At 38.3% G+C, this 13,284-nt stretch overlaps 1 protein-coding gene across 1 annotated transcript in view; it reads right to left on the minus strand.

The window, feature by feature from the left end:
- Positions 1-13,284, minus strand: part of MAP9 (microtubule associated protein 9) — a 97,245-nt gene that overhangs the window by 21,577 nt on the left and 62,384 nt on the right. Inside the window, exon 2 of the mRNA XM_017736853.1 lies at positions 11,118-11,232. The gene's annotated coding sequence lies outside the window, so the exon portion shown is untranslated. The remainder of the gene's footprint in view (positions 1-11,117; positions 11,233-13,284) is intronic.

The following is a 13,284-nucleotide window of genomic DNA, read 5'->3' on the forward strand; positions in this document are numbered from 1 at the left end:
CTCCTCAGCCGGGCCAAAGCCGCTCTGGCAGGATTTATTATCGATGCCCATACTCTCCCGGGATTTATTATCGATGCCCCTATCCTGCAAATAACCCTGTTCCCACAAGCGGCGCATCCATACATTAATGACACTCTACCAGGGCTGAAACACATTCGTCGACCCCACTCTTGCAGTTAGGTAAGTGTCCAAAACCTTCCCACTTGGGATGTGAGCACTTTCCATAAGAAACATACTCGTTTTAGTCCTTTCTGGAACAAAGATCTCACAGCACTTGTATGTTAACTTAAATTACATTTTAGACATGAAGAAATTATAGTGACATAGAAGTAAATCGCCTGGTGCTTGCACCTCCTAATGCTCCAATTTTTATTTCCCCAAAGGCTGGTTGTGCAATCCACCTGGTGAGCACCAGACCCCTGGCAACCAGACACTTTGCTAAGCAGCACACGTCCCTGCAGAGCTGGCTGTCCTAGAGGTCATCTGTCCACTGTATGGGCCACAATGAATCCCAGGGTGCTCTGGGAATACCAACCTCTTGCATCAAAGAAAAGCTGTCCAGGACCATTTACCGGTAAAGACATTTCTATTCTTCCTTCAGTTTAAATGCTTCTGATCACTCCTTTTCTAAAATAAGACTAGAGCCCCAGTTGTCTTAGTGATAACAAAGAACTTCTGACATGTTCTCTATACTGGTGTTATATTTATATATATTAATCTTCCCCAATATGCATTGCATTTTTGTAAGTTGTGCAGAAGAAAATCTCTCTGACAGAAACAGGGAGAGAGTATGTAGGACAGAGCCCAGAGCCTTAGGACTTGTTTTCCTCTTGTTTATTTATGTAGAGTTATATTTTAAAAGCAGTGCAGTTATGCAAAGGCCACAACACACCTGGGGGGAAAGAGGCCCTGAGTTCTAACAAGTAACCTTGGATTTAAACTAACAATTATTTGCCAGTGATTAATTGATATTTAGGTGTCATCTGTAAGCAGCTCCTTGCTTTGTTTACCCATATTTATTTATGCTTGATCTGCTGAATAATCATGGCATTTGTTGAGAGTTATGCTTGATGTGCAATTTTTTTCCTGTATTCAGTTCACATGTGAAGGTCTTAAATTTGAATCTGTGCTATTCCATCTGTCTGTGAAGGTGAAAGGTGAAACTGGACATGCTTGTTAAGAATATAGAAAAGAATAAAGAAGAAATGCATATATTCTTTCTGTCATAATGTTAGCAATTGCTATTGAGGGCTGAATTATATCCCTGTTACGAACCACTGAGATGCACATTTTATTAAATTCCAAAAGGTGGCAGCAAAATATTCTAAAATTGAAAAATTGGTCCTTTTTTCCAAATGTCTGCTTTATCCTGGTTTCTTTTATGTTACTGCCAATGTTTATGGCATTTTTTGAGAGACACTGTATTCATTTAGCCTTGCATACACAGTAGAGAAGGAAGACTCGGCTTAAATTACTGTGTTATTTACATGAGTCAGACAATGGGTCCTCATATCACCTGTATTATTAAATATTCAATGCACTGAGTTGGCTGGATGCAGGGAAAAAAATATCAATATTGTCAGCACTGAAGAACTCAAAATGTGTGAAGATGTTTTTGTCAAAACACATGAACATCAGGTCTGCATCTTCTAGTCTTACCTGAGGCAAAAATCCCATCAAGACCCACTGAGGTGGATGGGACTTAAGCCTAAATATGAATCTAGTGTGCTGGGTATAAAAGACTTACTTTAAAAAAACCACAAACCACACAACAAAGAAAAAACCAACAAAAACCCATAAACAAATAAAACACAAAAAAGCCCCAACCAACGAAAAAACCCCCAAAAAACAAAACCCCAAACATGGAGGTTTATTGAGGGCAAAACTCAGAAGATTTTATGGTATGAAAATGAGCATTAACACCTGCTTTTTAATTAGTAACTGACTAATACATCACAAGTGTAAATTGTACAAGGAAATGTATGTTTGAAGGTGAAGTTGCTCTTCCTCTCTTGAGCAGACATGGAGCATTGAGAATAAGGCTCTCAATGATCCCAGCAATTATATTCATTTGGATAAAATAAACTTAGAGGTAACATTTTATTCTGCTGACCGAATGTGTGTGAGTCTCTGCCATGCCCAGAACCTTTAAAAAAGCACTTTTTAAAACAAGCATCATGATGCAGTGTGATTACCATCTGCAGCAATGATGTTATATTCAGAAAGCAGTCAAGTATGATGAGATTTTTGGATGGCTAGCTTATATGCCTATAAACAACTTCCATAAGTGGTTTATTTTATCAATGTGTCTAGAGTTTTTAAGACAGGATTTGGGATTTCTTCTGAACAAATAACACATATATTAAAAATTCTAAAATCATATATAATAAGTCACCTTAAGTCAAAATATATAAAACCCCTTACTGGAGGGAAATGTTGTTCTGCTTGCTTTGGTACTCCTTCCCAAGTCAAAAGTTACACTTAAAAGGGAATTTAATGCCATGGCAAATTCTCTTAAGGTGGTGTATATTCCTGTAAGAAGTGATGTTTGCATTGGTTGCCAGGGTCTTGGCTCATAAATGACTATTCCTGTTCTTGACATCAATGGGCGTTAGACATCCAGTTCTTGGACCTTGCACATGTATTGGTTTAGCAGAGTAACAAGTAGCTTCAATTCTAAACAACAGCGAGCTCTTCTATCTAGGGATCACCATCACAGACATGCTTAAGTACAAACATTAAAAATTATTATTCTCACATTTTCCTCCCAGTTCCTATGAAATAGTCTGTTACAATGTACCGTGTTTTGCAGGGCTATGCCTGTGCTGCCAAAATATACTGTTCTTCTTATGCTTGTCTTTAAATAGAACCAGAAATACAATCAACTTTGAGCATCAGATGGAAATCCCTGTTGTCATCAAATTCAACTCTCACTTTTACATCTTGATCTGATTTGTAAGTAGTTAGAGAAGATGCTGTGAGGGTAAAAAGGTGTGGAAACTTCACTTAGTAGATTGTTCTTCTCAGGCATATTGCCAGGAAAGTTGAATTTGATAAAATTAATACATACAAAAACATAGATATGGAAGGAACAGACTGCAAAACTGGAGCCAAAGAAAGAAGAAACTAGGATGAATAAATTCACAACTACATCACTTACATGGCAGTTTAGGAATACATGTGTTCTTGACTGGTTAATTTATTCCTGAGCATTAGACTTAGAAGTAGCAGATGGAGGTAGATATCCCAAAAGAAAAAAAAAAATATCCTTGACTTTTTGAAGTTATTTTAGGCTTTGTTTTTTTTAAGATGCCTTTTTTTGTAAATAGTACTTGATGTGATTTTAAGGAAAAGCATTGGAACACAGAGGAATGAGATACAGCTGTCTCGGTGTTGTGCTTGGTTATAGTAACAAGCAATGAACTTTTCAAACAGACAAAGCTTGTTTGTGTTGGTGGCAGCAGATTAGACTTCCTATAAGGGGAGTCAGAAAATGCAAACGTGAAAATGTCAAGTGGAGTCATTTTGTGTGCAAATTACTCAAGCTACTGCTGTTGCTTGTATATGGATACATTCTTTTTAAGTCTTGCAGCTGTGAGCTCCAGTTAAATAAATACCTTTCAGAGAAACCTCACAGACCTGCAATTGCTTAAAAAACATCTCTCACTCTCTAAATATCTCTATGTCTAATGTTGTATTAACACTGTCAGGAGAAGCCAACAGCTGTTAAGTGCTGAATGGTAACTCACTTCAATGCTATGGCAAGTTTCAGAGAGAGAGGAGCCATGCTTGTCAGATTATCACGTGCACATTTGAGAAGTGTCAGGGCTCTAAGCTGCTTGCATCTGAAAGATCGTCAGAGAGCCAGACAGAGGGCCTTGGGTTAAAGACTTGAACAATGTCCCGCAAACTTCCAGCCTCAAGGGACAAGAAGTCTGACATCATAAAAATTAATCAGAGAAAATGGATGCAGTAAAAGGTCAAATTAAATTGCTTTGTGGTTAGAAAGATTGACTGGCTAATTCTCACTGACAATAGTAATGTCTCCCCCTGCTCTTTACATCTATATTCCTCCCTTGTCTCCTTTTAATTTTTAGTGCTATTCTAGTAACCCTATGGCAGGAACATTTAAAGGAGAATAGAGCTGCCAGGTCTGATTTTGCTACCATTATCCTAAAGAAGATAAAACTTTACAGTGCAAGAAGCTTCAGCAAGTAAAGATGAATGATTACCTTACTCTAGTGTAGCAAAACAAAGGCCCTTTGGAAGCACACTGAATGTATCATTTAATCTTTTTAGATTCATAACTGACCATATAAGATAGTATCTTTTTATATCTTTTGAATGTATTGATTTGTCTATCAGTATACCTGTAAGAACCTTCTATATCCGAGCACTTCCTACTCTTTAAGGGAATTATCAGCTTTCCCTGCTAGACTGCTGAGACAGAATAATTATTCCCACTTTGTATATGTAGAGAGAAGTCTCAGGAACTGTGCTAGTGGCACAAAAGCATGCAAAAATTCTATGGCAGTGTAACTGTGGAGGATTTCTATCCTGCCTGTTTTGCACTAGCTTATACCCTTAACCAGTGAAGAAAATTCAGACATCAGATGAGAGCTTGTACCCATTAGAGGCAGCAGTGCAGAAGAAGCAGAATAAGAACATCTGTGGTATTTCAGTGCTTGATAAAAGGTTTAAGCATTTGCTAACAGCTGCCCTTTGTGGTTTTCTTTTTTTAGAAAAAGAGCTGTTGGAGAGCAATTTTGTTTCAGCTTACACTAGAGACAAGGTATGATTCTAAGATAATATAGCAGAGAAAGCTATAACATCAGACCCACTCCTGAACAAATATATAGACAAGTGTAGCATCTAGTTGGGCAATTTCTGTTTTTTCTTTAGCTCTTGAATGGGTAGGTCACTATTATCTAGTAGATTGGAGCCCTGGTTTTCTTTAGCTTCAGATGCACTGTACTCAGCTGCTCCTTTTAGAGAGTGGTGTTAAGGGAGCACACTTACATTCCCTTTTCCCCTTTCTAGGCCATCCAACACATCCACTGCTCATGGCCAGGGCTGCAGGTTTAGCTCTACACTGGTAACACCAGAGAAAACTGCAAAATACAAGCTCCAGATTTTGTGCAGTTCCTATGGAGACCATGATACATTAGGATATTTTTATTGTGGATTAAAGATTATATTGGCTTTGCCATTATTAATATTTCTCTGTGCTTTTATGTCATCTCTGCAAGGGCTATGGAAAGAACATTTCATTCAGACTTGGTAATGGAAAGGGTTGATTAATCCCAGCACTTGGAAACAAATAATCCAAGTTAGTAATCTGGAACATTAAATCAAATTCTGTATTTGCAAAGGAAGCTTAACAGTTCATCTTTTCTTGTTCTCCATGTTTCCTTCCTTCCGTCTTGTGACTTACATTATAGCCCCTGCAATTGATTTGAAGTTTTGCAGCTGCTAAGATGACTTGGCTTCAGTTTAACAGCAAATGGCATCAACCCAAATCTGGGTTTCAAGTGATCTTTCTTTCCATTTCCCATTTCTTTTCAAATTGATTAGTCGCCAGTTTAGGGGATTTTCTAAAGCTACCCTGAGACTGGTTCTCTGTGCCAGGGCTCTTCAGCCTGTTTTGTCAGAGGAAAATCCTGAACAAAAGCTAATAGGCATGCCAGAAACATGTGAAGGGTGGGAGAGGGTTTGAGTGTCAAAACTCTGTCTTGAGGGGCCCTTGTATAGTGCAGGACAGAGTCAGAGAGAAAGAGGCATCGTCTTGGTGCAGAAAGCAGCTGGGCTGGACATGGTGGGGAGGAGACAGTGCAGTGGGATGAAAAGGGATAACTGAGCTTTTTGTATCAGAGTATTTTTAACTGTGTACTCTTCAGGAATGGTGCCTCCTCTAAGTACATTTTGTGCACACATAGTGTGAAATTGCATTTTCAATTACATAGGTCCACCCAGGCTCTTTGGGGAAGTGGAAAGGAGAGCTGTTCGACTTCAGGACTGTAGGATCATGCTAACAGCTGAGCTGTTTCCTTTCCCAAACTAAACTCACCCATAGTGCTGAGGTATCACCACCAATACCTCATGCCATGAAGATATGTTCTAAATGTCTGAGGTGCATGCAAACCCAACATACTGAAGCACTGGAGTCAATGATTAATACTTGAAAATTTTATTTTAAAACTGATTCTGGAAGACCATTTGTAACATGAACTTTCATCACCTATTTTAATTTCTTTCTTAGTTTCAATGCTTGAACCTTTAAATGGACAGTGGCTGATGCTGAATCATAGAATCATGGAATGGTTTGGGTTGGAAGGGACCTTAAAGATCATCTTGTTCCAATACCCTGTCTGTGGGCAAGGACATCTTCCACTAGACCAGGTAACTCAGAGCCCCATCCAACCCAGCCTTAAACACTTCTGGGGATGGGGCATCCGCAACTTCTCTGGGTAACCCTTTTCTGAAGTTAAAATTTACTGTTTAAATCACAGTGTTTAAAAACTACTTGCAGCCTCACAAGCAGCCCACAGGTATGTGCGCACCTGTTTATACTGCAATATCTACCTAAGCACCTGAGGGCCTACCTGTCTTCTTAGTCACTGACTATCTGTGTTGAAGACAGGAATACTTCATGAGATGAACCAGCATGATCCTTTTCATCTATTGCCTATGAATTATCCACAGTGCAGCAACTGCACTTCCCATCAATGGGTTTTCTGAAGCTTTACATTTCTATAACATTGGCAAGCTTTAGATGCAAAATTAACAGGCAGCATCAACAAAGCAGAATGTATTTACCCAGCTGATAAGAATCTTTTCCTGATATTAGAGCTGTGAGCTATGAAAGCCGTTTCATGACAAAATACAGCTGGGAACTGCATTTTGTCTTGTATCAAAACATTTTTTTTATGTGTAGATGAATAATGGAAAGCAGATAAGAGAGTGATCACGTACTGATTTTTTTATGCAGTGTTTCAAAGTTGAAATGTTTCATAAAAACTCTTTTGCTAATGATGTGAGAGACCCATTTACATTACAGCAAATTGATAAATGGATTGTGCAGTGCTTTTCTTAGACATGCTTGTTGCCTCTTTTTCTCTCTTCTGTTTGTTTGGGGTTTTTCTCCAACACACAGCTATATACTTCATAATTCACATAAAATATGCCAACTGTATATCCAAATCATCTAGGGAAACACCATGCAACCAAGCATCACAGCTCACTTCACACTGACAGATGCTGATGGCTTGCTGCACAGGAGTACCTAGTATAGATCTAGCAGGATTTTCTCTAGGATTACCTATTTAGTTTTGTTTCTCATTTTCTCCTTAAAATCACAAAAGGATCCTTGGAAATCAGTGGGAATCTACCAAACCCAATCTATATTCTTCTTGTTCTAATTTGTGTGACCTGCTGCTAAAAGAATGCCCTTATAAAAGTCCTATTTTTTTTCATCTTTTTGATGCAATCCAGTCAGTGTCCAGCTCAGTGAAGAAGAAAAAAAAAAAAGGGAAAGATCTCCAGCAATACAGTGTCCTTTTTACATGCTTAAGCAAACTGGATTCAGTGCAGTAGCAGGCAGTGGCTTTCATGTATGCTAATCCACGCACTCAAGATATTCAGTGGATATTCACACAGTGTGATATTCACTCAAGATGTTCACTGGTGGCCTAATTCTGCACTACTTGTATTATCAGCAGGACTATAATGATCTGTGAAGGGGCAATGCTGAGGGTTTTTCTAATTTTTAACTGCTGCATTATCTCAGTGAGAACACTCTTCAGGTATTGAGCTCCTGTCTTTTATCTGTGCCTTAGTGCTGTGTAATGAATGGCTTTAGCCAGGTCTGGATTTAGCACAGCGAAGTTGTTAAGTGAGAGCGGAAAGGTGCTAAGTGAGCCTCCAAGAAGGAGTCAAACGGTGCCCCTGCACAGTTCAGCACCTCCTCTGCATGCTATTGTAGCGGCTTTAATCTTACCTAATACGGATAAAAACACTGATGGAATCTGGGCTGCGGCGACTTCCCTGCGTTGAACAAATCCTGTTGATAACACTGCATATGTATTTACAGCTGACCTCTGCTAAACGAGAACCTGGCTGTCTAGAGGAAGCTACTCTGTGCTGCAGTCAAATGAAACACATAGGAAAAAAAATCCAGCAAGATACTTAAACCTCTAAATCAATGGAGTAAATACCTGAGTATGATTGCAAGTGGAGGAATGGAGTGGTTGTTTTTTGTTCTTTTGAACTGGAGCTAAACACATTTAGTTTGAATAAAGCTGGAGTAATCCTGCAATGCCTTGTAATGAGAATCCTCCCTCAAAGTTATGACGCCACCCTACTTACTCTGGAGAGATAATAACCAAGGAGAGAGAAACGAAGCTAAACAACAGAATATATTTAAAATTAGGTGTGAGCTTCCAATCTTCAAAGTGGGGAAAAGAAAACTGGTACTGATTTTACTTTCAGGTGGTGCCTTTCTCTTCCCGTAGTAATAGTACTGTCATTATAGAGGATTTCACTTGTTCAAAGTGTTTCCATTAATTAATGATTCTTACAAACCCCAAGTGAAGAAGCAGCAAGTAAATTGATGCCTTTTCCTGGTCTTAAAATCAAGAATCAAACACGGTTAGAAGGGAAAAAGGGATTTTATCTCGGTATTTATTTTAAGGATCCTTAGGTGCACTACGTCCAGGTGGAATGCATCTCAATGCACACTGCAGTGCACACCCCCAAAAGATCTGGTATAACATTATAGGTCTTACTAATTAGCATATCTATCAAATAGAGAGACTCTAGTGAGCCGCCCTCCTCAAGGAACCTTCCCCTGGATGGTTCTATCTTAGTTTACAAAATGTGTTCTGGAGAGAACCTTGGTGTCTGCGGCATTCTGATCCCTAACTATGAGACTTCTAAGATGTTTAGTCTCCTAGCTTGACAAAATAAGTCTAAGAATGTAGGCAAAAAACCACTGAGAATACAAAAAGCTATAAAAGGGGTATATAAAAGGGGTATAAAAGAAAAGGCAAAAAATCATTATGGCATCAAATAATACCTGCCTTTTAAATAAAGGAAAATGAGACTTGCAGCACAGTCCTGGATGTTTAAACTGTCTAGTACATTACTTAGCCTCAGCAACACTCTCCACACAGATTTGGATGTTTCTCTTTTGTTGTAGTGTTTTTTTCATTTCTGTCTGAAAATGCTTACTGCTGGCCAACAGAAAAAAAATTAGTTTGACACCCATTTTTCCAAGTGGATGACCCATACAAGCTAGTGATCATTGTGATTGTTTAAACTAATCTTTCAACGTGAATAATCAATCAGCCTGGCTTGCACATATGGCGGTGACTGAACCACTTCTATGCTGCAGATTCGTGGGTGTTCAGTGGGGGTATAGGCTTTTGTAATCTGCTAATGGAAATTTTATCTTCTGGAGAAGTTTCTCTTTGGAAGAATAATTGCATATTTTTCCCTCTGTTTCTCTCTCTCATACACATACACACATACATAATCATGTGTATAGTTATATATTATTTTTTTGTATGATTCCTATATCTATAGGTTTTGCACAGATACTGGGAGTGGGCTTTTGCAGTATTACGTATTGAGCTAATGCTCTCATTCTGATACACACTTCTGTGGGTGGTGATTTAGCCCCGTGACTATGAATTCTTGTGAAATGGACATTTGTTTTGGATTACATCTTCTTATCCTAAGATAAACAACTATTACATTTGTATTGTTTTGTTGTAACAGATGAGTCTACACTAACAGACCCATAACTGTTAATTTGCAGATGTGAGAATTCAGCAGTGCAAAGTTTGATTTATTTGCTTGCCCAGTGCTGTGTTCTATAATTAACTTTGGCTTCCTTTCACATGGGACAAAAAACATACCATGTTCCATGGGGAATCATCCAAGTGTGTTGAATTCAGATGTAGTACATAAGTCCCTTTTAATTTAATTTTTTTCCTACACCCATTATTATTTAGCCTCTCTCACTTACTTAGAAAGACTTGCCAAGGTAGAATATATTTTTGAAGGGTAGAGATGTGTGCTTAGAAACCAGGTTTCAGATATCCAAATTCTTTCTCCTTTCTTTTCATGGAGTGAGAAAAGAAATAATGATGTGCTAAAGGTTCTTGTGATATCCACAGTCTCTAAAGTTATATGGAGGCGATGATGAAATGTACAGCCTGTTAAGGAGAACTGGTGGAATATACATGCAGTTCAAAGATTGCAGATTTTAACAGATATGAGTGCTATCTTAGGCTCAGGGTAATCAAGTCTAAGTTGTGTGGACCCTGCTGTCCTTAATTTTTTAACAAATGCCGAGGCAAATATTCTGTCAGAATCTGGGATGAAGTCTTTGAACAAAGTATAATACTTTGTAGGTCAGAGATGGTAATCAGATTGAGAAAGCAACTAAAATGTAAAATCTTGGTCCTGCACATGAAAGGGACCACATAGGTTTACACAATTGCTATAAAAACATACCCGGGGTCTAAGCAAACATTCCGTTCTTCATTAACCGTGACAACAGAATGTTTCCCAAGTTACCCCAGAAAGCAGAGATCCCAGGTACTAGAGGAAGCTTCTAAGTGCTGAATGGTTTTTATGTAATTTTTATGTGAGATTTAGAAAAATTTCTTAAAAAAATTTCTTAAATTTCTTAAAAAAATAAAGTTTTGGAGGTGGTTAGCACTTAAAACAAGATGGAAGGGTTATTTAATCAATTTCTCAAATAACCTGTAATTAAAGGAATATTCTGACAAGTACATCCTCTCTGCTGACTATCACATTACTGGTAATTGGCTGTGGTCCACAGAGAAACCAATTTTATGCAAGTCATAATTGCTTCAGTGTTTTTTGTTCTGAACTGAAATGATGAACCAGAACTGCTGTCCTTCCAGAAGACAAGGTGCAGCTGATGCACCAGAGCTTTACCTGTATTAAATAATAACACTGTTTTTACTAATCAGCAAAGTCCAAAAGTGTGTTATCTTACGCTTGGCAAGTTTAGGTACCTGCCCCTACACCACGGGATGTCAGAGCATATGGCTGAGATCACGTGAACCTAAGAACAGACCACTTACCTTTACAGACAGATGTTTCCACTGTTACCTTTTTCTTCCATGAAGGGTTTTAGGTCTTTCAGCAGCAAGGTCCTTCCTTTTTTTTCTTATTAAACTTTGCTTTACTCCCGGAAAACTGAATAGAGAGATTAAAGAGGTCACGCCTTTGCAGAATTAATCAGACACATTTGATTAGATGCTGCTGCCTTTCGAAATTCATGACAAGTTTTTAACTTGTATTTTGTTTTAAAAATCAAGTCCCTCAACACACTTTACAACTCTTCCATTAATGAAACACAGACACACACAGACACAGACATGCACAATAACCCTTCTCAAATCTTAAAGGTGAATTTTTGGTAATTGGCTTTCTGTCCACCTGTCACTAAAATTGCTGTGCAGTATATTCATAACTTGTATTTCTTTGCAGAATGGCCTTCTTTAGAAATACACACTGGGACTGGAAGGAAGGAATACATCATTCTTTAAAAACATCCTCAGAGGCAAAACAACTGTCTTTCTGGATTTAGGCTGTGAGAAATGGAACCACTTATTCTATCTCTTTAACAATAAAAGTTTTGTTTAATTCCATTCTATTTATACTGGCGAAACTGAATATTGGATCTTGGTCTGATTTTCCATTTTGGTCTTTACAGTGGACTTATGTGGGTGACAAGGGACTATAGACATAAATTGTGATCCAGGTACTCCTGTGAATTTTAGTATTTCACACTTGCCCACTTTTTATCACTGTCTGTGTCAGTTACTGCAGTTGAGGTAATAAAATTTTATGATTATCTATTGATATAGCAAAGGTCCATCTCCTTCAACATGCCGTGTCAGTCACTGGTAGCACCAAAAGAACATGGCAAGCCTATAGTGGTATTTCCATGGACAGTTTTCTCACTCTCTAGCTGTGTGTTGCTCAGAAGGTTCCTGAGTTATGAGTAACAGCTTTCTATTTATATTTAACAGCCCTCAGTGGATTCTTGTGCTAATGATCTGTATGTGGAGTTACTCTTGGCCTGCACCTCCATGCCAGTCTTTTGGATGTTGATACATCAAGTCCACTTGCACTAGGAAGGGAGCAAGTCGCGGTGGAAGTTTAAGAGAAAAGAAACACTTCTTGTTGACTACCCACAGAAAACTAGGGAAAATTTAGCCCTTAAAATTATTATTAAATACACTGTGATTTGAGCACATTTCCCATTAATTCTCTGCTACCTCTGGAAGTTCATTTTACTATTTCAATGTTAAAAGTGCATAGTTGAATTTCAGCAGCTCTCTATCAAACTAGCTGCAAACAGAAGGAAAAGATCCCACACAGGACTGAAAACTCAGGACACAAAAATCAACACCTTTCTTTTTCAAATCCTTTTGAATTTTTTCCTATAAAGGGTTTTTATTTAAATGTGACCACAAACAGAACTGAAATGGGAGACATATACAGGTGTGAGAAACAGAAATGGTTTTTTTTTCCAGACATAAATTCCTCTACTTACTCCAGATATAGACAATTCCATATTTATTTTCCTCTGTTGTGATCTGTCCTTGCAGATTTTGCTTTAATCCAAGAATTATAGCATCTAAACCTTCTCACATGGAATGCAGGGAGACAAAGCTCTAATGGCTATGAGATCCTTACTGAGCATTTCTGATCCCTGCTCAGATGCAAATCACTAAATCACACTAGTGATAAATGCTGGTATTTTATTTTCAGCCACTGGAAACTCTTGTACTTTTTATTTGTGCGGTTAGTTTTGTTTTGGTTTGATTTTTGGTATTTGGTGGTTTGGTTTTTTGTGGGGGTTTTTGTTGTTTGGGGTTTGGTTTGTTTTTTTTTTTTGCATGTTGTAAACATGCATTTTGCCTGCTCTGAATACTAAAGAGTTAAAGATGCATAACTCAGCTTTACTCTCTCATTCATTCTGGTGAAAAAACCTTTGAAACGTCACATGGAGGAGAAGCTTGTCATCCTGCTCTAAATTCTCTTCTAAGAGCTAAATGCTGTCACTTACAAACACCAGTCATCCAGATCACTGTTCATCCATTTTGCAATTAAGCAATAGCAATCAGCAAGGTGTTGCTGTCCCAGCCTGAGAGCAGCTAGGGAAGACTAATCCTGCCTTCCAGCTGCTTCAGGAAAGCCCACCTGCTGCACTGTACTTCACCCTACCTCAGAGGCACT

Source organism: Corvus brachyrhynchos, unplaced genomic scaffold (assembly GCF_000691975.1).
Source record: "Corvus brachyrhynchos isolate BGI_N302 unplaced genomic scaffold, ASM69197v1 scaffold175, whole genome shotgun sequence".
Taxonomy (NCBI): Eukaryota; Metazoa; Chordata; class Aves; order Passeriformes; family Corvidae; genus Corvus; species Corvus brachyrhynchos.